The sequence below is a fragment of the Apostichopus japonicus genome, chromosome 16 (genome assembly GCF_037975245.1).
Source record: "Apostichopus japonicus isolate 1M-3 chromosome 16, ASM3797524v1, whole genome shotgun sequence".
Lineage (NCBI taxonomy): Eukaryota > Metazoa > Echinodermata > Holothuroidea > Aspidochirotida > Stichopodidae > Apostichopus > Apostichopus japonicus.
The window spans coordinates 30802277-30828663 of NC_092576.1; positions in this window are offsets into that span (position 1 = coordinate 30802277).

A 26387-nucleotide genomic window follows, 5' to 3' on the forward strand; every position below is an offset into this window, starting at 1 on the left:
CAGCCGGTTTGCCAGTCGTCTGGTTTCATATACAGGAATGCATTGTGGACATTGTGACTCCCGCTGTACAGATCAGTAAAAATTTGACCGAACTTTAATGAAGCTTGCACGTAAATGATATACCAGACTGTTTTTTATACAAAACAGGTTATGAAACAGGTTATGAAAAGTATCTTTAATACCATTAAACAGTTGGGTACAATAGTTAAACTCACTCTTCCATCTTAGGTACTTGTTCCTTTGCTTTCTGGTGGCAATCTCTCCGAATGGAATGGTGTCATTCCTGTCAAAAGCATGGGGAGGTAGGACCTCAGACAGGGCTATTACCAGGGAGTCTGGATTTTTGAACCTGGTAGATCCAGGGGATGTGATTCTGACAGAAATGGGCTTCACCATCAGAGAGGACCTCCTGCTGCGTGGAGCTCACTTAGATATACCACCCCCGAGTAAAGGCTTAGAGCAGATGACCACAGCAGATGCTCTGAAAACCAAGAAGATCGCTAATGCTAGGATCCATGTAGAAAGAGCGATCGGCAGGATGAAAACCTTTCGTATCTTGCAGGAGACCTATCACGTTGGTGCCACTACCATTGCAAACATGCAGCCACCATTGGTCAAGTGAGAACCATAGACCCTATAGATCAATGGATGTTAGTTACTTTTAAAATGCTTTTAATAGTTCATTCAACAACCTTGTTCACAGATGAAGCCTGTTTATTGCAATGGTCTATAGGAATCGTGTGGTAGTTGATACGGTTGAAATATCCCTTTTTCAAGTTAGCATTTTTAATACCTTCTAAAGCCTTATAAAGCCTTAAGTTCCTTTTGCAAATTACACCCAGTTACATTCAGAGAGACTAGTTTGTGTATGGACTGACAGTATTATTCTTTCAGATGAGAGCTATAACTATATAGTTTGCAATTTCACTCCTTTTCCATTAATCCTTTTTAAAGAAACCTTGATTTCACCTTGAGGTGCATACAAGAAATATTCACATTAAGTGTGTGCATTCCTACATGAATGTTCTGTATGGATCAGCTGTCATTTTATTCTCATATCATTATCAATATTTTCAGTATTCATTCACTGCCGTACACGTCTGTGATTGCAGATGGTGGTTTCAGAGCCAAGCACTCACCGTAGGACATATTCCTTTCCAACTTGCCATTAAAAAAACAAATCAGTATAAAACATATTTTCCATGTCACATATTTTATTTAACTTTATTTACCATTAGAAATCAAGTGGCATACATGTGCATTAGAACATTCAAAAGTGCCAGTGTTCAACCTAAAATTTCTATGCATTTTTATTCCTTCCGTTCATTCTTTCATAAGTGTGTAAAGTAATTTTTATAAACAACAGTATTCACCATTAGCCATCTCAAGCTTGTGCCTTAAATTTCTATATGTTTTGCTTTTCCCATAAACTTTGCGAAAGTATGTTCAGGTGTGACATGTTACAAACTGATTCTATTAGTAAGTAGTCAATAAATGCGATGTTAAAATTATTTCTGTCATCACTGTTTTATTTCCATGAGACTGCCAACTAAAAGTCATAGTTATTAAATGGTGAATGGGTCAGTATTTAACTCCCTTAACTTTGCTGTGTGACGTGCAACTTCTGCTAAACTGGCTCACTGTTCCTGCCAACAAGTGTGTGTACATAAACTGAATGAAAAAATACTTTGTGGACATTAAAATCTCCTGCCAGATCTCTTCATCAAACTTTCCTCTCTCTAACATATCCATGACTTGAGAATACCAAAATATCACACCAATTCTTCTTAGTTACACCAAGCTGCATTTGAACTTGATAGTAATAGCCATGTGAGCGTTTGAGTCCTATGTTACCAGTGTTGTCCTCCATCAAGTATGGAAGACACGCAGCTGATGGAACTGTGTTGGCTGAAGAGAGAGGACACTTGAGATTAAGAAGACCGGTTCCACAACACTCACAGGTCACGATACCATCTGGGAGTGGCTGCCAAGTAAATAAGCTTGGGTATACAAAAAGGCCACACTCAGTGACTGTTGTTGATGGGTGATGGTGAGTACGCATGACTTTAACATACTGGTTTGTGGCCTGCCCTTCCATCTCTCTGCCAGTGCGGGTAGATCAGGATTCAGTGGAGTCGTACCTGAAATTAGTTTCACCAACCTTGAAGTGTCTACTTTAGTCTCGGACGCCCTAATAGTCCTCACACGAGTGATAACTGAATGGACCTTGGATGTAGTTATCCTGTCCTTCCTCTGAGCTATCCAGGTTGGGTTACTGGCCCTGGCCCCTGGTTTCAGTCTCGATGTGGATTACATCATCACTGGGACATTCTGTAGTAAAGCTTCGGCAGAATTGGACGCAAGTCTGGCTAAGCTTGATGGAATGTGTGGCGTAGATGAGACTTCCAATGACCCAGAAACATTGAAGTCGCTTTCAGGAGTATATTCAGGAACCTGCCTACCTTCATTTGCATACTGCAAGAATCAGGCTTCTGGACAAGTGGGCATCAGTACATTTGTTAATGTATCCAAATCTGACAACTTGTCAGGCCCGTAGCCAGGGAGTTCAGCCTGGGGGGGGGGGCTGGGAGTTGTCCAAGGGGGGCAAACAATCGGTACACTATCTAAGCGGAGCGCCACCATCGGTTGGCGCGGAGCGTACCAGAAAATTGTTGATGCCTACAACACCCCAGATCACTGGAAATAGCACTTCTCGGACTCAATTGTGACATCTGAACATCAAATTTGAAAGGGTTTTCATGTATTGAAATCATGTGTCAAATCAAATCATTTATAATAAAATGATTTTAGCCCAGATGGGTAGGGATTCATGTTGAGAGTAACACCAGTTCTTTGTGTATTTATAGTCAGCAGTCACAAAAAACATAGAAAAAACACGAATAGGTATTCTATTAATCCCCTGTGTTTCCTATTTTTGAGAACAATGTCTCGCTGTGCCCAGTGCCCCACAAATTGGGGCACAGTGAGACACATCCAGAAATTTTTGAAATGCTCTAAAATCCCTGTTGCCACATGCATACAAACTTCTAGAATTGAATGTGCGAATGTGCCCTTACATATACCAAACATGAGCTTCTTTTGATAGTTCAATGGCTAAGTTATGGAATTGGCCAAACGGATTTTTCTGTCTCACAGTGACCCACCCACGGTTCTAGGGTGAAATCTACAGCATGAAACAGCTAATTGAAATATCTTTCACACGACTTAGTGCGACCATGCAGGGAGATGCTACTGACAGATTGTTACTGGGCATTGATATCAATAATGGTTGATATTTGTACAAGTCCACATCCACATTGAAATTTATGTTACACTTTAAGTAAACGAATACGATAATCTTGAACCACATGAATTCAGTCCCATACATCAATTTGTGGTGTTATACGTGAAAATGATAACACATGTACTCTGTACTGCTGTCGTGTCCGGACAACTCTCACCCGGACAGTTCCCACCCAACTGAAGCTTTATTTTCGTCAGAATTAGGGTTAGTTTTAGGGTTAGGGGTTATGGTTAGTGTCAATGAGTTAGGTTTAGGGTCAGAGTTAGCGTTAGGGTTAGTGGGTTAGGGTTAGGGTCTAAAGTTAGGGTTCGCTATGGGTGGTAATTGTCCGGGTGGGAATTGTCCGGGTGGGAGTTGACCTAGCACCGTACTGCTGTAGTCATTCAGAACAATTGCAAGTGTCTTTGCTTCTGTGCAAATATGCTCAAAAATTCATCCAGGTTCAAGGCCTCTGTTCTCTTTTTCTCGAATGCAAGCATGACCAAGTTACTTTTCCGGCTTGTGAGCATTGAGCGACGTGTAGGTTTATCAATCCTGCCCTCTGTAGAGAAAGTACTCTCACAGAGAGCACTGCTACTTCCAAACGTTGAGATGTCTGCCAACATGTTGTAGGTATCTGGGAAAGCAGTTCTCTGCTCATACACTTTCTTGAGTACAGCATTAGAGTCGCTCGAGTCTGCAACAGGAAGGCTGCGATCAAGGAATTTCTTGCACACGGAAAGTTCGGCTTCACATGGTACTGTAACACCGAGCGCTGCCAACGGGATGAAAGAAATCTTCGGACTTTCGGCTCGCAGCGGAAGTTGCTTGATAGAGCCATGCATTGTCACTGAAGCGCCGTCTGAATTCCGACAGTGTTATGTCAACTGCTTCATACATGGTGGCTTTTAATTTGGACATTTGTTGAGAAGATGCGCTAGCACTCCTGTTACCGATAGCTTCCGTGATTACGTAATCATCCAGACGACCATTGGGTAATCTAGCACGCTTTGGGCGGGATGTCTCGGGTCCAGTAATGTCATCACTTTCCGCCTCCATTAGCTTATGAGCACTTGCCACAAATGTTGTGAAATGCTCATCTGACCGTAGATCGCCCAGCTCTCCAGTCGTAGCACTCACCAGGTTCAATGCCTCGATCAAGTCTGTTTCACGTGCCTGCAGCATTCTGTTGATCGGCGACATTACTTCCAGTAGTTCTTTTAGGAACACCATAAGAAACCGGAACTTGAAATCCGAGATCGTCTGTCGAAGGCCTGTAGCAGTGGCAATGGTCTCCCCATCAAACATTGATGTATTTAGCTTGATGGCAGTAAGTGCTTCCATTATCTTGGTGAAGTTATCAGCGATGGCCTTGGTTGCTTGGAGGTGCCCGGACCAACGTGTCTCGAGAACACGCTTGATGTGTGTGCCACTGTACAAGGCTGCTACTTTCGGCTTTCTGAAGAAATTATACAGCATCTCTACTTGGTCAAAATATATGCCAATGTCTTGTATGAATGACACCAGGCTGATGACTATCAAGTGGATTCTGTGATCGTAGCAGTGCACGTATGGCACTTGTCTGCCAATTTTTTCCTGTATGCGCCTCTGAACCCCACTTTTGTCTCCACTCATAACACTCGCCCCATCGTAGCACTGGGTAATCACATTATCCAATGGGATACCTGCATATTCCAAAGTGCTGCAAATCACTTCCGTCAATGCTTCTGCATCTAGCTCTGTGGTATGGGGCATTCTTACCAAAGATTCCATGCATTTTCCTTCCTTAACAAAGCGTACGCCTACCGAGATGTTTTCAACATTGTTCTTATCACGCGCACCATCCGCTAGAAGTGTATATCGTTTCGTGGATGTGCTATTCACATCTTTAGCAACATCTTTCATGACCATATCTGCTAGTGTGTCTATTATTTCATTTTGGATTTCCGGTGATCGATAGGTTGCATTACTCGGCATGACTTTTGCAATATCAGCAAGTTTCTGGTCCTTTCTTAAGGTAAACTGGAAAAGTTTCTCAAACAAGCCCCTTTCATTATGGGTAGTGATATCATAGTCTCCTCTGAGTGGAAGTTCATTCACAGCAATGAACTGTATGATTTCCGCAATTGACCGGACATAGTACCGACGTTTCTCAAGAACATCTGCGTTCACCAATGTGGAAATAGAGCAGCCTTTCTCAACCCGCAGTTCCTTCTCTCTCCAGGACACCATAGCTGTGATGTGAGGAGCTGATAAGTTGTGCTTTTCCAGCCCCTTCCGTTTGTCACCCAATGCAGTCTTCCATGCTTTGTAACCAATCACACTCCATTCTTTGCTCACTCCTGGGGGCGAGAAGACTCTACAGCAATAACAAAATGCAGTATTTTTCTCTACAGAATACTCCAGCCAATCATATTTGTCGTACCACTCGGGGTGGAATCTACGGTTGTTTGCATCACTTGGAAATGGAACGTTTGTGGGACGCCTGATAGTCTCCCTGGTAGAACTGCCTGGTTGATCCTGGACTGCTGCCCTTGGCTCACTTGGTTCGGTTTCCAGTCCGGGTGTGCGTTGTTTTCTTACAAACCACTTGTCCAAGTTGACTGTTGGCCATTGTGCAGTATGTTGTCTGTGCAAGGAAATTGAGGGAACATGAATAAAGACCATAGATCTGTGATAATTTAAGCGTTTCGTCCCAAAATTCAAAATGGCCGCCAATTTGACCTCGGATGACCTCAAAATTAGTGCCATCTTTTTCTGCATCTAATGTTACCTCCATATACCAATTTTCATTCAAATCGGACAAAAATTGGCGCAAATTAGCTGCCCCCAGGGGTGCGACCATGTGCAAATTCGAACTCATCCGAGATTTTACTTAGGCGAACACATCTGCAAAGTTTGAAGTCGATCGGTTAATGTCTCGGAGCGTGAGAGCGCTAAGGCGAAAAGCGTCCGGCGGCGGCGGATCCGGCGGAGACGAAGGCAAAACCATTATATCCCGATGTGGGGATACAAGGGACTGAATGTGCATGTTCCTCTCACAAAGCTACAGTGCACAGTACTATAGTGAAATAATGTCGTGGAACTGGACCCTGTACAAATCCAATACGTAATATGTCATGTGTGGGAAAACCACGACTTCAACTCGTCTGTAAAATTGCCCCCCGTAAGTTAGACGCATGTGGATCGGTGGTTTCACGATCAGAAAGGAACAATTGTTACAATTCTGATAACTATTTTCGGACTGTGTGACACGGCCCTAGTACACATGAGTACAAAAACTCGAAAAGAATTAACGTAAGGCCCCCATGGGCCCAGGCAGGCTAGCCTAACAGTTAGGCTAGTGAAAAACGATTGACCGACCTGTAAACATAAAAATAGCCGCACTAACAACATGTTTGTACAAGCACAAGAATAGATGTGAAACTTGTCGTCATAATAAACATGATTGTGCCGTGTACTCACATTCTGGTTGGAAGGGGGAGCACCGGAGCAGTCAACAGTGTGAGCCTGAATTTTCTGGTTGGAGTGTGTCGAAAGGGTGCGCAAGATTACGAGTACGAGTAATACCGTACCGTACCAGTACATACAAGGGAACGAGGGTGCATGAAACTAATTGCAGTGCAGCGTCAAAATTATTTCAAGGCAAGGTGACATGGAATAGCCGACTTTGCCGACGTTGGTATGTAACAAGTTAGTTTATATCACATGATATGGGGTATGTATGGAAGCTTATGGCCTGTTACTGGTATTGAATTGTTTTCAGATAAACAGAATATATATGTAATTATGCAAGGCTGGTACATTTCACAAATAGAGTATGACATTTTATTTTTATGGCTTGAAATTGTCTTGGGGGGGGGCCAAAATATGTCGAGGGGGGCGGCGCCCCCTTTCGCCCCCCCCCCTTGACTACGGGCCTGCAACTTGTTCCGTTTCTGAGTGGGGTTGAAGAGTTGTCGCTCCACAGGGTTGATAGGTGACTGTTTAAAGAAAACCAAAAAATCAGAACTTTGCCATTCACACATATCATGACACCACCCCCCTCCTACCCCCCCCCCACACACACATAAGAAAATGGGGGAGATCTCCATCCACAATTATTTGTGCCTGTGGGGTAGAAGTTAAGAAATTATGCATACAGTACAGGGGTGGTGTCAAAGAAGGGAATGCACCTGACACCACACATGTAAGTATATATTTATTGTGTACTTTTTTGGCTCGCTTGACCTGAGGTTCGTTTGTAAGAATGGGTTGGTTTGGTAGTGCCGTTTGGCCGTGACGTTTTGTATCCCGTATGACGGGTCACGTAAAAAGCAGTATATATTTCAATCATACTTTTAAGTGTATTTCTGCCCAAGCAATTTCACTGTTGGGGTTCCAATTTTCTCTTATTAAAATTTGGTGATCACTATTGAATCCCTGATATATTTGGGTAAGTAATATGAACTAATCATGCTTTGAGAAATGAGGTTTACTCCAAGCCATGTCCTGTATTTTCTTTGGTTCAACCTGTTTCTTCGCGCCATACCGGTTCCATGAGCACTGTTCTTCTGTGACAGACTGCTGGGTGATTCCAGTCCTCCAGGCCAGGTCCACCTTGAAGAGCATAGCTCCAATATGGTTGCAGGAAGATCCAATGATGATAGGTCAATATAGTGAATTTAACAAATGGAAGTAGAATCAGTTAGTAATTGGCAAGTGTACTTGTACTATGTATGTTGAAAGTGAAGTCTATGTAAGCCTACAGCATCAAATTCTCCTTGAATTTTAGCAGTTCTGTCCAGTAATTTGTTTCATTTGCTTGTCATTTCATAGGCTAGGGTATTATTTGCCCTGTTTTTTGGCAACATATAGATACTTCATGAGCGTATGTACTGTTGTACATGCCATGAGTCCATGACCTAAATAACCTGATGTTATTTTGTTAAAATACTAGGCCTACTCCTGTAACTTACCCAGCAAAACAGGTGCAATATCCACGAATGACTCTCCCTGTCAATTTCTCAAGACATATCCAAGCTTGCCATGGAATGTTATTGATACGTTGAGAAGGCCTACACTCAGCTTTCAGCAAACAGAACTTGCTTTTCTCATTTATTACATGGTAAAACATTTCACCAAGCCAACCAGATTCCAGGTAGCTATATGCCTTCCCTTCTTTATAATCAGACATCAGTCTTTGACATAGTTCGCCTTCGCCTTCCCGAGTTCCCATAGTTCTACATTGTTACTTAGATATTGTGCAACATCGAAGTACATGCATGGTGGCCATTTTCGTACAGAATCTTCTCCTTCCCATCCGTTTTCAAGATCTTTGAACGGGTCAGGCAGCACTTCGTTCTCCACGTTCAAAATCGCACTGTAATCTGTTGCTTTTTCTTCTCGCGCATCCGCTACCTGCGGTATGTTCATGTGCACAGCGGCGTACGCTAAAGCCACGAGTTCATCCTTTCTTCCGCTCACTTTGAGGTTTCGGTTTTTTTCAGAAACTGCTTCAGTCTCTCGACTTTCCACATTTTAAATTCGTCTATAGTTGTTGGGCTCTCCATACAAATACTTGTATCTTGAAATTTCAGTAGAAAACCACCAATGATAGAGAAAATTTTGCGATCGTTGAGCGTCAGTTGTGTGTATTGTTTAGTTTACGTAATCAGTGTAAGCAACTGGACTACCCCAGTGACCTTTCACCTGTACTACACCGCAGTAACTCTGAACCGGCTTATTCAGGTGAAAAAATGGCCCATTAAGTAGATAACAAACCGGGCCCACTTGTTCATGCCGATTGGTATATCTATTTTATTGAGCCATCACAATAGAATGATTAAAAACATGTTTCTCCCTCATTAGCTTCGCCTTCCCGAGGAACTGTACCCTGTCCTGCAGATAGTGATGCCGATACAGACTTGATTTCTCATGAGGACTTGCCAAATGTTGATTTGCCCTCCTCCAGCGCTGGACTTCCTTTGAAAAGATTGAAAACTGCTCTAACAAAGACAAAATCCAACAGAGGAAGCAGTTGAGGTAATCAAGTTTTAGTAGGAGGCATGTAAAGCCATATTTTTTGTGCTGTTTGAATTTGATTTTTTGCAATATCAGGCTTCTCAGATGAAGGAATGGATGCACAGATAGTTTTCAAAGAGGAAAACATGCAAATGAGGAAAGAAGACTTATAAAACAACCATGTGCAACAGGCTCAACATGCTAATGCACATATACAAGGAGTCAAAAGAGGATCCATTTTGAATAACTGTTCATATTTTCATATCCTTTCTAATTTTTCTCTTGATGCAATGCATGATCTCCTAGAAGGAGTGGTCCAGTATGAAGTTCTGTTAGTTCTATCTCATTTTGTATTCCAGAGAGAACCTCCTTTGATTTCATTTATTGATTTGAATAAAGAAATAGAGAGTTAAGATTATGGCTCCAGAAGTCCATCAAGCCTTCTCAAGTTAAGGTTAAGGTCCAAGGGTAATGCTTTTGGTGAAAAAGCAATGCAGTCTTGGTGCTTAGTGAGACATTTGCCACTCGTAATAGGACATCTCATACAAGACAGAGTTATGCCTTACTTTAAGCTGTTGCTGAAGCTACTAGATTGCATGGATATTAGATTTTCACCAAAAATAACTCCTGGCTTAATTGCACAACTCAGTATTCTAATTGCAGATCATCATTCAAACTTCTCTGAAGTTTTTCCAGGGCATTCTCTAAATCCTAAGCACTATCTCATGGTTCATTACCATACATGTTTGCGAGAAGTTGGACCACTTGTACATGTCTGGTGCATGAGGTATGAGGCAAGACATGACTATTTCTGTCAAATTGCAGAAAGCTCCCGAAACTTTAAGAATATTTGTAAACCGTTAGTAAAAGACATCAGATCAGTGAGATGTACCATTTCAATTCAAAACAACCATTAGAAGCTCTTCTTGCGGGTCCTGGCTCAGAGACAACAATATTGGGTCTAATATAGAAAAAGTCCCAGATTCTACTGTCCTTACCGAAGTGTTTGTGGCAAATGGGGAAAAAATCGGTGGGACGGAATATAAACAGCAACATATGTTGGTCTATGACATGGAGGAGATGCCATCATTTGGTAAGGTGCAACATATAGTGGTTCACAAAGACACTGTGTATTTCATTTTCCAGGTGTGGAATACAGAGTTTTATAAAGAATTCCTCCTTATTTTGTTGTGAGAAATATCTGTGAACTTGTTGGCTTTAAACCTTTGTCATTGTTAAGAAGTCAATCCAGAAATGTTTATGACAAATTTGTTTGTCCAAGGCACATCATTTTAAAGTAATTTTTAAAAAAAATGTGATTTAAAGTTTACCAAAATTGTTGATGTTCAATCAATGAATGGAGGCAGCAGACTCATTTTTTACGCCTTTTATAGTGTTGTACTCTGTAAGCCATTTGTCACGAACGACTTTATTCATTGTACGTGTATTCAGTATATGCTGGTCAGGGTGATAAGTAGGTCACTCGTCGTGACTGACAACTTGTGCGTTTTTTTCTGGAAGCTACGAGAAATGATGGCGCTATTCGGTATTAGCGATCACAAATTTCCAGAACATACGGGAAGTTACTTTTAGCAGGTGACCGGATATCGTCGACCAATGAATGATATCAGTCGTATCTTCGAGACATGGATGATTCTCGATGTTTTTCCGTCAGGATTCCTGGAAAAGAACTTTCGGGAGATTAAACCCGGCTATATAAGAAGAGATATTTTCGGTGATGAGGAGTTTAGTTTAGTTTTCCGACCTATTGTGAAAAGAAAATCATCTGAGATAAAAGATTAATAATCGAGGGGACGGACGGAGGAACCGGTGGACTGTTTGTTTATTAGATTGGTGCGTCGTTTAACCGGGACAGGCGTGACTTCGGCAGAGTTTTTCGGAGTTCACCCAGGAGGAAGCCATCCTTGGGATACAAACGTTGAGTCGAATTGGACCAGCGGGGAACGGTTTTGCTCCTGACCAAGTCACGGGATACCAGCCTACGAGGGAGCCTAATCCCGACATCGTTTTTGGTGACGCAAGGAGGTCAGAACAGCTACGAAAGGAACCGAGAGCCGGCACGCGCCGCGTAAGATAAGTTAAGTAATCTTTTAAAAATTTAACGGCCGTATAATATTGTAAAATCTGTCTGTAATATTCCAAATTTCTAGTACCAATAATCCTTGTACAAATCAGTAGAGATCGTATCATTGTAAATATATCGTTTTGTTAACTTTCAGAAACATCTCAGTAGTCTTTTGGTCCTTTGAGTTTACTTCCCTGAATCTATCTAAAATTTTATGTTTATCGGCCTTGAAGGCCAAAGGAAAAACCCGGGGTCGCAACAGAGGGGGCGCTAGAAGGTGCCATTTTGGTTTATCCCACGGAAGTTGTGACACCATTATATCATTAAACATTTCTTTTACTTGCAAAATGACCTTACGGCAAATTATTTGTAAATATCTCTATTTTGTGGTTGTTTGGTGAGTTACATGAAGCAAGAGGTCTTTATATTAACATTTTGGCCAGGGAGGTCTTTTTGTGAACAAAGTTTTTCACAACTCTTCAGTATTTGGCATTTGTTCTATATAGAGGGTCTTTCCAGTAAGAGGATAATTCAAGATGGATTATTTGTTAATGATATACATATAAAGAAAAATAATGGGTAATGGAATACGTTTTTCATAAGTTAACGAATGACCATTTTCCCTTATTGGTCATATCATCAGTTCAATTTCCTCAAGGTTGTATCAATAAATTTGTAGAGAAAAAAAAGGAATATGACTTTCTTGTTTTCACTTGTTATATCAGTTTAAGTAAATGCTAGCTTAGCTGTACATGTGATACAGTGAACAGTTTATACTGAGATAGAGCATGCATATGAGTCAAATTAAAACTATATAAAGAGTATAAACAAATATCCTGTGGTGTTAATTCAGCACCATCTGGTGTAGAATAATATATACACAAAAGAATTAGAGTAACACCATATTTGGTGTACATATTTCCCACAATGGTGTTAAATCAACACGACGTGGTGTCACATAATTAACGCCACAATGAAAGATTCAACACCCTATTTGGTGTTAAAATAGTATTCCAAGAAGGGTGTTCATTTAACACCAGCTGGTGTGGTCAGATATACAATGCAAAGGAGAATCAAATTTAACACAATCGGTGTTGAATATAACACCAGAGTTTTTGCAGTGTAAGCTACGATTATGGCGTAAATCGGGTGTCCGTATCGTTCTTAGTCCATAGGTTAAAATACCTTAGCTGCGATTAAATATTCCTTAGTCTGTGTAAACTGACTAAGAAGCAGTGATGAAACGAAGATTTTTGCTAGTTCTTGTGCATTGATTAACGTCACAGACTAATTTAATGTTAGTCCGTAGCAATATTGACTAGTTTATTTTTTCAGTGTACTTAACGTTAATGTGTAGAGGTATGTTGTGTATGAGCTAAACGCGATCTCTAGAATCGTGTGCCATATGATGACAACATATGGTAGGGAGTAGCTGGGCCAAGGTTCTTGACCTTATAATTTTAAGGCGCGAAATATGATAATTAGTGTAGTGAAATGTATTTTGCGTTTTTTTCGTATTGTTGTCTGTTACACAACATTTGGTAACTTCAGCTGATTCAGCTGCATAATTATTCGCTCATGTTTGAACGAGGACCTTGCGTGATTGGCTTGTTGAACCCTCGTGATTTGTGTTACGTAATATGTCCTTTGATATATATTGGGCGCACACGGAAAAGGAACTACTGGCGTTGGTTGCGTTAGCCACAATACGTAATTTATATTTAAGATCTGAGATCCGAAACAGCCATGGAAGTAATGCCACGTAATGCAGTTCGTAATAGTGGTTTCTGGAAGTTCTCGACGTTTAAGGGCTAAAGCGGTATTTTGGTGTTTATATATTATAAGTTAAATGCTTTTTTCATGTGTATTTGCTGGTTCATGTTTGTGCAATAGTGAAATTTGTGTAGTTTTATTTATGCCACAAAACAAACTATAAAAATGTTGTATAGTTTTACGGAGTTATGGAGTCATATACGAATGCGAAGAAATAAATTTCGGTGACTTTACTCTTGTTTGAAACCGTCCGTCATTTTTCGTCTTGCCACGACCGTTACAATTAGTATAATTTGCATAATGTATGCAAGTGAATCAGTTAAGATTGGTAACGTGTTCTCCACAACCGTGTGTCAGAGGATGAAAAATAATTCAACATATTGGATTTGGGGCCAAAATGTGTGAAGTAATTAGGTTTGTTTACGTTTAACCTCCAGAACCGTACAAAATGTAAATGTAAAGATGTAAAAATGTTGTTATGCTTATTTGCATATTTTTGGCATTTTACATCTTATCTATGCAAAGGCACAAAATCACCAATATGTTCATAATACTAATCATCACTTTATATTACTCTTCCCTTTAAACCCGTTTTTTTTTATTACGTGTATATTTTTACTACGTGTATATGCTCCTATAGCATGGGCGTCAACAGGTGGGGCGGGGGATATGCCCCTCCCACTTTCAGGAGTGGGGGATATATAATTTGTCGCCCCACTGCCTCTACCACACTTTTGCGAACAGGTATAAAAATAGTACTGAAATGCCCGATTTTGTATCACAATTGTTGCGCTGATTCGAGTGGAATCAAACTTTAAAATTGTGAAAGACACTATCCTCTTTCATTATCAATAACATTGGAAATTAGAACGGCTACCTCTAGGACACACAACAAGGGCGATACAATAACAATTTCACGCCAGCCGCGCAGGCAATTATTTCAAACATAACGAGCTCGCGCTAAGCGCGCCAAAATCACAGTGTAAACATGTCTTCGACAGGCTAACAATCATTTAATGTGTGTGGATGTAGGTATCAAATACCATTGTACAAACCTGTAACCGCCCGCGAGGCGCGCTTGTTAGATGATTTAATTTCGTACTTGAAAATGTCCGAAAATACTTGTAAAAACATGTAAAAACAGGGGGGATATTTTATATTATGTCACACCATGTCAAATCGCGGGGCACCCCCCCCACCCCCAGAGGATTGCCTACTTCAAAAAAGAGGTCTACTTCCCTACGTTTAATAGGCATGGCACACACCATGCTGTACAAACCTGCCACACACACACATTTCGTGCACAATTGACAAATGTCTATCTTTTAGGTAAACTTCACATCTAATTTATGAACAAACGAAGGCATATCTTTTCACTTAATATGACTTAGTTATGTTCTTGATATTACGGTGAAGTTTTAATGTATTAACCCTCCTACAAATATTTTAAATACAATTATGTATTTCACTAGTTTTCAATTTATATCCATGACTCAAGTTAGGAGTACTTGAATAAATCCACGCATTTTGGTCAAAATACCTTATTTTCGGGCCAATTTTAAAAAGTAGATGTTCTAGCTTATACTACACATTCCAAGGAATCCAGTGGTGAACTTGAATTTTTATAACAACGAGTGTAGCATAACGCCGAGAAAAAACAGTTCCAACTTTTTTTCGTGATGGCGAAACACTGCACTACGCAGCCAGTGGTGAGCCCACCCAGCACGCATGAACAAATTCTCTACATGGCTGGATGGACTACCGACGAAATATCCGATCTTGTGAACAATTGAACATGTCCTGGTAAGTAAATCTGGCTAAAGATGACATTATGGTAAAAGGGGAGTAACGTTAATAACAATAATATACCATAACAGTTCACACTCTCAACATGCATGGCTGCCCTGTGCGCACGCAGCAACGGTTTTCAATAGCACACGCAGCAACGGTTTTCAATAGAAACAACGCTTACTGCGCTGTTCCATCAAGTGTCATTCCTCCCTCCAAAATGATGTTGGGATATTAAATGCAATGGAATGAAACGTGTATAAAAAGTATTGTTTCATGTAATTTAGATACTTTTCTCTGTTGCATGCAATTTGGAATGAATGAAATTTTTTTTAAAACTATTTAACTAGTTGAATGAAAATTGTCAATACCGGGCTCACGCCCATGTGGGTCCCCCTGGCCAAATTTTCATTCCCATGTTTTCTCTCAGCGCAATTTTGAAACGATTGATTCCTAGGCAACGAGTACATTTCAATTTATGAAAACCAAAGAATATTCTTGCAATATAATTTGATTTCATACAGCGTAATATTCGTCGAAACCATTGCTTTTTTGGAAAACTTTGGTTTACTGTTTGTGTCATTTTAGATCGCTGGCACCATGATCCAAGGCCAACATTTGGACTAGTTGAAGCCATCAGGGTTGCCATTGACGAGTCTCACAGTTTGAGCTACAGAACCGACTTTGTGCCCATACTTATAATAATACCCCAGTGGCTTGAGCAAGGGACTCGGACTATTTCTGAAGCAATCTCCAATCACATCACAGCTGAACTTTTTCAGTATCGACGAACAAGGTCAATCAAATGGAAAACAGTCTTAGAATATTTAGACAGAGCTCTGTTCTACTATTAAAAGAGACAATCTAATTAAAAAAGCGACAACTAATCGTAAGAGCATTAAAAAACAGTACCAAGAAAAGGTGAAACTCATAAAAAGAAAAAGACGCGAAGATGTGGAGGAAAGAAAGAAAGTGCAGGCACTCAAAGATCTCACTATAAGTAACACAGACAGTGTAATTAAGACATGTGGACATATTTGTAGAAAAGTAAAAGATGTAGATGAGCTGATCACCAGGAAACTGGAAGCTGGAGATTCCGCTGTCAAAGAAGCACTCCTTTGCCAAATGAAATATTTGAAGTCGGTTAATCGCGGTTTAGTCAAAGGGTCGCTCTTTTTTTGTGACTAGGTGAGTAGGTTAAAAGAAATTATACTACAAAGTACAAATAAAATCCCCAATAGCCGAGGGGGCTCCTGATCAATCCTGTCAATTGGACAAACAGCAACAACGCAATGTACTACGCCAAAAACTATTGTCTAAGCTAAAGAACAGCACTAGTTCTAGCATTTCAAGAAAGAGAAAATGTCCATTTCCAGATGACATTGTTAGTAAGCGTGTTCGTGACATTTGCCTGGATCCAAGCGGGGATGAACTAATTACATACAAGGGACATGGTGTAAGACAGAGTTCTCAAAAAGATATAGAAGAACTAATGGAAGAGATATACAGGCCCTGCTTGGATAAGGGATACACATTTTCTACTCTTATGTATGATACACCATATCATCAACTCTTTTGTTACCCTCTTAGAAAAGAGTGGAATGATGGATTGCTGCCCTTGATGTAATGTCAACAATGAGTGGTAAATATTTGTGATGCAATCACATGGACTGGTACATCTTTGCAGCCAAGTAAATTCTTTAGATATATGCCAAACTAACAAAATATTTTAAAATGTATCTTCCATGTATAATGTATTTCATTCTTTTAGAGTGTTGCTTATAATGTTAAAGATGGACACACCTGTACCTTTCACCTGTACCTGACACGTCACAACATTCATGTCCAAAAAATGATGGCGTAAAGTAGCTAATTTGCATATTTCTGATTTGAATAATTAATTAGCTAATTTGCATATTTAATTAGATATTGAACTGATTAGTTGTATAAACGATACACAGGTAACCATCATACCAAATATCATTACTCTACTACTTACAGAACTTGAGATAATGAAGATTTTCACATCTGCGGATTGAATTGTCGTGAAATTTCGTGAATTGTCGTGAATTTTCAGGAACCTGATGTACAAATATGGAATAAAATACACCTCTGATTTTTCATCAGTAGATAAATTGTGATCTGTGATGATTAATGTTTTTTAGTCATTTCAAGAACATGGTTATTCAAATAAAGAGGTTCAAAGTTGACAAATCCATATTTAGCTAAAACTGGTATTTTCTGGCAGGTTTTTGACTACTTTTGGAGAATTTCAAATAACGATAAGATCAGAAAGCATCGCTCAATTTGAGTGATTCTTTCACCAAATGGAATCTTTTCCCAAGATCTGAAAATGACACCTGTTTTGTTGAATTCTTATGTTCTTTAAATTTTAGTGTGCTATACCTACGTTTAACGTGGAAACAACAGTGAATGTTACCAGAAAATCCGTTGTCTCTCCCATCTATATTCTACCATCAAATTCCTATCGATTAAGCCACGCATATACAGCAGCCAGGCTTCGTGGAAAGCAAGTCGAGAAACTGGGCAACAACCGCTTTGTCCCAGACTGAACGTATTTCCAAACACACGGAAGCGCTTGGACAAACGTATATCTAAATACACGGGCCGACAAAGATATCTTTCTTGCTCACTCCGCTATTATGCAAAACATACTAAATCTGTAAATTGAAGCTTCTTTCCGGTTAAAGACCAAGTGACATGAAAACTTGGCTTAAGTTATTCTAATACCTTGTATTTAATACATTGAGGAAATCCAAACTCCAGACCGATTTGCATTCGATACGTTCGTAAAAATAAAGTCACATCTTTTATCGCGCGACGTCACAAGATTTATCGCGCGACATCTTGTGACATTGAAGGGGGAACCGCGGGTGTGGCAGGGAATAGTGTCCGGGCGTCTCACGGACACTTTCCCTTGAGATTTGTGTCTGTAGGACAACTTTCCCGGGGGAATTTTGTCCGGAGGACAGTTTTTTGTCTGGACGGACATTATCAACTAGGATAAAACGTCCGTGTGTGGTTATTTTCTGTCCGCGCGGACAGGATGAAAAGAATCGCTCGGAACAAATAGGATAAAAGTGTCATGTATAAGTACATGGGTGAGTGATTAAAAGTGTCATGTACAAGTACATGGATGAGTGATTAAAAGTGCCATGTACAAGTACATGGATGAGTGATTAAAAGTGTCATGTATAAGTACATGGATGAGTGATTGATAGTTAGAAAATTGCCATGGGAGCTGTCATTGAGTGACAGGGTTACACTTCTCCGATGTAGGAAGCATACGTTGGAACAACATATACTTTGGTATCTATTGTAAGCATTTTGAGATGTTACAAATCAATCTTTCAAGTGAACTTGCAGTATGGAAGCAACCGTATAGAAAGGAAAGACTTCTTGTTTATTAACATTATAATAACTAAAATTTATAATGCGCTAATTACAAACAAAATAGTTGTCAAAGCGCCATAAATATGAATAGAAAGAAAAGCAAAAATAATGATGCAACAATGAAATATAATTACACATCAAATTAAAAAATGTTTAGCAAAGAGGTAGGTTTTTAGTTTAGATTTGAAAAGTGACTTATTAGTTATACATTTTAAATGGTTTGGGAGGGAATTCCACAATTTCGGACTAGAAACTGAAAATGCACGGCTGGCATAAGTAACCCCTAGGTTCAAGGAGGGTAATAATTATTGACTGACGGGTGGCACGCTTGTATTGCTTTACTATTAGAAGTTCTGAAAGGTAGTTTAGAAATTTGTGGATTAAAATAAGGACTTTGAAATGTATACGCGTTTCAATTGCAAGCCAGTGTAATGCTTTAAGAAGAGGGGTAACATGTGTAAACTTAGTTTGCTTGAAGATAACTTTGGCAGTCCACTTTTCAATTTTTGGCAAACGAATTACGACATTTTTTGGAAGGCCAATGAAAATAGAATGACAGAAATCAAGGCGGGATGTAACAAAAGCATTGATTAGTTGCTCACTCATTTCTTGGGAGAGATATGGTCTGACTGATTTAATATTCCTTACGTGTATACAACAAGATTTAATGACATTAGAAATGTGTTGTTCAAGAGAGAATTTTGAATCGAGTGTTACTCCGAAGTTGCGAGCCTGATCAGTTGGGAGTCTGACCCCGTGACCTCACAAATTTTTGCCGTTTTCTGACGTCATGGAAATTCAAATTTTGCCGCTAAACAGAAAACTGGAACATAAATTTCAAAACGATATTTCTTCGAGATAAACCTTCAGGATAAAAAACATAGTTAACTTCAAGGAAGCCTAACCCATCTCCCAATTCACCACGTAGTAAAAAAGTCCGTTTTAGTTCGAAAATAGTAAGGAAAACTTACGTAGAGATTCTGACACACAGAAACCACACGTTCTCGTGACCCTCGAAATTTTGGTCTAGTAAACTCGTCCATTCATGAACATTCACCAAAATATGCCCAAATCCTTTCATTATCAATAACCGATCAAAAGAATGGAACAAAAGAATGGCTAATACGGACAGTCACAGATGTTTTCGATGCACGTAGGCCGAAACTACTCTATAGTCGCCATTTTGTGATGGAAACAGCTGTGTCAGCAGGGTTGCACGGCAACTAAATGCTCTCCCGTTCTACCTTGCTGCTTCAAATTCGGATGACGTTGGGTTCTGACACTTGCCTGGCTTTCTTTATCGTCTTGCTTGTTTTATATCTGATATATGCAACTTCGGGAATTGGGTTGGACAGGCAAACGGGTTGAATGTTTAAGGCGAAGTTTGGCTATGTGGGTTGTTTGAAAAATAAGGATTAAGTAGTGCGCTCGAATGAATTTCCACATACAGCCAGACAAAAAAAAAATGTGATCCATTCTTGGGTTCATTCCTAAAATGATATCTTTTTGAATTGGAAATTTACAATTTCCTTCCTGCTTGTTAGGGGCAGTGTAGCTATAGGGCACTTCTTAAGATGTTTAGATTTCCAGTGAACCAGGGGCTGGAGTTGTTTATGATGTGGGGTGGTGAAGTTGTAAGAGGATGGTAGGGAGTGGCGGGTGGTGGAGAGGGGTTGGACCGTGGAGGTGGGTGGGGTGGGGTTGCCAGACGGGTATTGAATACAGCAAAGCAGCCTAACAGGTATGAAATAATGATAACAAATATTGAACTTCCTGGGCCACATGGCTAAAAATGTACAACTGTACAAAAAAATACAAATAAGTCTTCTTTAAACGATAATTTTATTTTTCCTGAATACCTTCCTTTCTTTGAAATACTGTTATACTCTGATAACAAACATGCCACCTCTCATCAGCCCCCCACCCCCCCAAAAAAGGAAAATTAATATTGATATGTTTGTGTATATATTTGAATGTGGAAAAGCATATGATAGCAAATAATAGAATGAACCATCAAAGTGAAGAAACTACAAATAGAAAATGTCTGCCATGGGCAAGAAAGACTGAAGAACATACAACGATTTAGTACTTAAGCATTTACATGAAGTAATGGAAAATAAGTGACTCAAGCAAAATGGCAAGGTGAACTGCAACAACTTAAACCATACAATATGGCTGTGCAGTTGATAAATGAAGTTGTAGTAAAATTGTGAAAAGACTGAAAGAGGATGGAAAGCACTGAATACAAACATCTACAAGATGTTGTTAGCATGCATGGCATTAAAAATTGAACTTATCATAAATACCTTCCTTAATTTTGAAACACCTTAATACTCTGACAACAGCTGCCACTGCTCATCACAGCACAACAACGCCCCCCACCCCCCCAAAAACAAGAAAGAAAATGAATGGATATATATTACATATATATATATATATGTGCATGTGTGTGTATATACCTGAATATGATAAAGCGACATGTGTGTATATATTTGAAGTTGATAAAGCATATGATCACAACCAATGGAATGAACCATCAAAGTAAAGAAACTACAAATTGAACATGTCTGTCATGGGCAAGAAAGACTGAAAGAACATACAAAGATTTAGTACTTAAGCATTTACATGAAGTACTGGAACATAAGTGACTCAAGCAAACAACTTAAACCCTACAAAATGATTTTACCTTTCATAAATTAAGTTGTAGTCAAATTTTGAAAAGACTGAGAGAAAGAGGACGAAAAGCACTGAATACAAACATACAAGATGCTGCTGTTCCCATGCATGACATTAAGAATTGAATTTATCATAAATACCTTCATTTTCTTTGAAAAACATTAATACTCTGACAAAAGAGCTGCAACTGCTCGTCAGAACACAACCCCCCCCCCCCCACCAAGAAAGAAAAGGAAAGGAGGTATATCTATATGTGTGTATATATTTGAAGATGATAAAGTATATGACAGCAGCCAATAGAATGAACCATCAAAGTGAAGAAACTACAAATAGAAAATGTCTGTCATGGGCAAGAAAGACTGAAAGAACATACAAAGATTTAGTACTTAAGCATTTACATGAAGTAATGGAAAAGTTGTTGCAGTTCACCTTGCCATTTTGCTTGAGTCACTTAACGGCTTTACAGTTGATAAATGAAGTTGAAGTATAATTGTGAAAAGACTGAGAGAAAGAGGATGGAAAGCACTGAATACAAACATCTTCAAGATGTTGTTACTATGCATGACATATATGCAGTACTGCAAATACTAAATAGCATTTTTTTCAAGGTTAAATTAAGCATTTCTGTAAAGGGCAAGACAGATTTCTTAAAAAGAATAAGTAGGTACTATGACTAGATATTTAATAAACATTTACTTACAATACCCTTACAAAATAATGCATTCGTCAAGGTAAATTGATAGTTTGTAAGTGCACCAACCCCAAGATATTGAGATAGACAGGCAAGATTGGAAATGAATGACAAAAACACGGATGACTAATGAACCAATAATGATTTCTTAGTACAAATCCAACTGCTACAGAATTCATGTAAATTGGAACATGGTGAATTTTTTTCTTTGTTTTCCTGTGTAAGTGAAGTAGACTACAAGATGTTCTATTTAAATAAAGTTAAAGGACATGCAAGAGCAATTTTAGACAGTCACAACTTTTGTGACCCGAACCAAAACAATAGGGTGACTGTACAAAATATGAGAAACCACATTCTATGTACAAGATCTATCAAAATAACGACAATAGTTAATACAACAGGAAAAGATTAATAGCATGAAGTGACCCCTCCCCCCATATCACCGAGGTAGAAACAAGTTACACATTTTTCAAGGCTTATAACCAACTCCCCCTGCCACCCCGCCGCCCCCCCCCCCCGGACAAAAATATGTTGCCTCCATTTGGGCAACTCAGTCTCAATTAAGAAGAACCACCTCATGTACAGTAGAAACATTAACCTTACAATGGTAGGATAATGTTCCCTTAACATATATCAGGTGAAATACTTACACAGTTCCAACTTGGCATCCAACATCACATATAATTAAAACATTTCATCTCTCCTGTTCATTGCTGGAGTGTAAGGAAATGTAAATAAAGAGTTGAAGGCACTGTACATCTAATATTGATTCAAATTACATGGTTGGCTAAATTCATTGCTTTGCAAATCTACAGCATATCCTTCAATGAGTGATTTGGAGAAAACTAGTATTAGAGTCACAAGGAATGGAATAATCTGATCAGTTGATCTGTCTTAATTGCTGGACGGCTACCATAAAAAACCTGTTGAAAGAAAAACAAAAATGGTAAATGATCATGACTACAATTCAACTTCATCATCAAACATTTCATGTTCAGCAGGAAGATTAACTTCATGGTAAATGTCCTCATCAGAATAACAAGAGGAGTCATCTGAAGAATCTTCCCACACATTGGGGGGATCAAATGTTTCAGCTACACTGGCAGAAGGTGTTGTGCTTGGCAGTGTAGTTATTTCTGTACCATTTTTTGGTACTGATAGGTTTTTGCAATTCTTGCAGAGGCAAAAGAGCGAACACATTTTGCCTTCTTTCTTGCATTTGCACCAATTCTGTGAACAACCTTTCTTGCACTTACACCCTTGCCTCAGCATCTTTTGGTTACTGTCCACCTTTTTAATGTTTTCTTCAGTGTCCCAATGAAGCTTCAACGCTGAAAATGAAGGCATCCACACTGATTCATCTGATATACGATGAAAATGTCCCTCTCGTATGGCATCAAGTAACAATACATGATTTGTAAGGACATCATTAGAGGAGCTAATTACATGGCTGAATAATTCAGATGGACTCTCTTCAGCAAAGGCACTACAGTATTTTCTGAAGTATACAGAACCAATTAATCTACAAAATGCTAGGAGTCCTTTTTCCCAAGTAGAAACTCCACAATCATTAAGTTTACCATCACTTTCAATACCTGTTATAAACTCAGTCTCTAAAAAATACTTCCAAGAAACCTTTGAAATCTTTGAAGAAAGATGTGAAATCACATCCACTACATATATACAAAACCTGACAAATGATGGTATGAGAGAAAGATTATCCAGTCATTTTCTAGGTTTTGTACAAAATTGTTCATATTTAGGAACAGATCATCTCCTTTGGCAGCCCTTAATTGCACCCAAATGTTTTTCCTCCCAAAATTAGGCATGTGTGGTAAACCAACATGGAAAGTGTCTCTATCAGGGGAATATATAATGATATGATTGCAAGTTGTGACTTTGGCATGCAACCAAACACGTGAATCCCCTTCCTCATGATTGGACATATACTCTGGGACCTCAGTTATATCTGTATGTAAATATTGGGTACAATACGCTTTGTCTCTCCTCTCTCCATCAAATCCATCAGCAGTAATAAGCTTACCTACAGCAAGACTGTTACAAGAATGCAATCGCAATAGGTCTACAGATAAAAAATTTACAAGAAGACGCTTGTGACTACGCACAGATAGAAATTTCTTCCAACTATTATTTGTTGGGCATGGAGTGTCAGGACACAATTCAGTATATGAAGACTCATCCACATCGTGGTTTCGTCGTGCCCTTTCAATGTCTTTGTACTGAGGCCATGTCTATGCTTTTTACGTGCTAAGAAACGGACACGGACCAAAGGTCAACAAAACCAAAAACAAACCCAGTCTGTAAAGCAACAACTGAAACCCATCAATCTCCCACTAACGCAGCGTTTAACGTGACGCGAAAAGGGCACGGACCCAAAGGCCAACAGAAGCAAAAGAAATAAAACACTACAAACAGGCCCCAAAAAGCCAACCCCAAACCACAAAGAGAAAAATTAACCAACCTATAATATGTAACGACCACACAGCCCCCACACCTACCAACTAACTCAAAATTTCATCCGGGGTACGCCGTCCCGATAGTAGACGACGGGCTTGCGCCAGCGTCTACGAAAGGCAGTGTCGGGAAGCCGTGCATGGTCCGCCTCCATGCGCAACCTGATGTCACTCTGCACGAGGGGGACAACATCCTCTGCCCTCCAGACGTCCCCGTCGAAAACTAGGCGGCATCTGCTGTTCCAGATGTGTCTCCTGATGACAGCGGCAAACAACAACAGCAGATCCCTAACCCAGGTTGGGCACACAGGGGGCAACAAACCATACAAAACAAAATCACTACTAATGGCCCACTGTGTGCAACCAATAACACCAATAACGAAGGCGTGAAACCAACCCCACACCAACCGGACAAAGGGACACTCCAGCAAAAGGTGTTGCATAGTCTCGATGGCTTTACAGCCCACACGGGGACAAATCCCATCACCTAATCGCCACCTGACTAGGCGAAAATGGTTAGTGATGAGGACCCCATGTGCAATCCTCCACGCCAAGTCCCTGAGACGGCTATCTAGTGACTTGCAACACACAGACCGCCACACATCTGGAGAGATGGCGGTCCGGCAAGCCGACGGGCACACAGGCGCGAGCATTGAACGAAACAATGGTGGGTATAACACAGAGGGGGCCACGTTCAGCAGAACATGTGGCCCACCCTCTTCTTTGATTCTACGAAGAGAGTCACCAATCTGAGTATAGACCCCAGAAGGGCGTGTCGCCTTTGGCCGGTTATTGGAAAAGGATCCGGGCCAGTGGTGTCGAAAAAGAAACCCACCCCAGTACCTAACAAAAAAAGCAAAGGGAAACGAAGGATTTTCAAAAGCAACAAAAACACCTTTCAAGAGGAGAAAGCGCAGTTTAGATGGTAGGTGGACCAAACCAAGCCCACCGCTCAAGGGGGTCTTATACAGAACGGTCCTTTTCACAAGGTTTGGTTTGCGCTTTCCCCAAATGAAATCAAAAATGATCCTCTCCAATCGCACCAAGGCATGATCCGGTGCGGCGATCACCGTACCAGGATACCAAAGGAGAGGAACAATAAACCTATTTACAACCGTAACCTTCCCAGGGAGGGAGAGCCACCTGTGACTGAATGTGTCGAGCCTTGCCTCCACCTGATCAGCCTTCTCGGCCCAAGTGGTGGCCTCCGGGGCACCATAACCTAGCCAGATGCCATTTACCTTGATCATGACATCTGACCAAGTAGCATCGAACGGGAGAGATTGGCCGCGCCAACCTCCCAATCGCAGCCCTTTGGTCTTGGACTTGTTCAGTCTGGCACCAGTAGCCTCTTGGAAGGTGGTCAAAACCTTCGATAAAGGCTTGAAGGAGGCGAGGTCCGACACAATACAAGTGACGTCATCGGCATACTGCACGCATTTAACCCTAGCCCCACCCGGTACGTTGAAGGGTCGAAATCCAAAGCATCTGTCCAGCGAGGTACTAAGCGTTTCGCTGAAGAGAACATACAACCCTGACGGACTCCTCTTCGAACCGGGAAGGGACCAGAAGTTAATCCGTTAACAGTGACAATGCTTGTGACGTCCTTGTATAGTAACGAGACCCAACGAATATATACGGAGTTCAATCCGAAGGACTCTAAGGTTCTGAACAGGAAGTCGTGATCTACCATGTCAAAGGCCTTTTCCTGGTCCAGTGAGACCAGTGCACATGGCAAATCACGAACTTTAACAAACTCGATCAAGTCCCTCATCAACCAGAGGTTATGTTGAATACACTTGCCTCGCACAGCACAAGTCTGGAGAGGACCTACAATATCCGGCATGACGTCCGATAAGCGATTTCCTAATGCTTTGGCCAGGATTTTGTAGTCCACATTTAACAGCGTTATTGGACGCCTATTTCTAGGGTCCAAAGGGTCTCCTGACTTTGGGAGGAGAACAATATTTGCAACCCGCTGTGTTTGGCTCATGTAATTCAACTGGAAAGCGGTAGCGAACACATCTCTCAAGTCCCCACCGAGGACCTCCCAGAAGGTCCTATAGAACTCTGCCGGGAGGCCATCGGGACCGGGGGACTTTCCCTTCTTCATCGCTGCTACCGCTGTCCAGAGCTCACCAACGGAGAGATTGGAGCCCAAGCTATCATTTTTGGTTCCTTGCTTTAGCAAAAGGAACC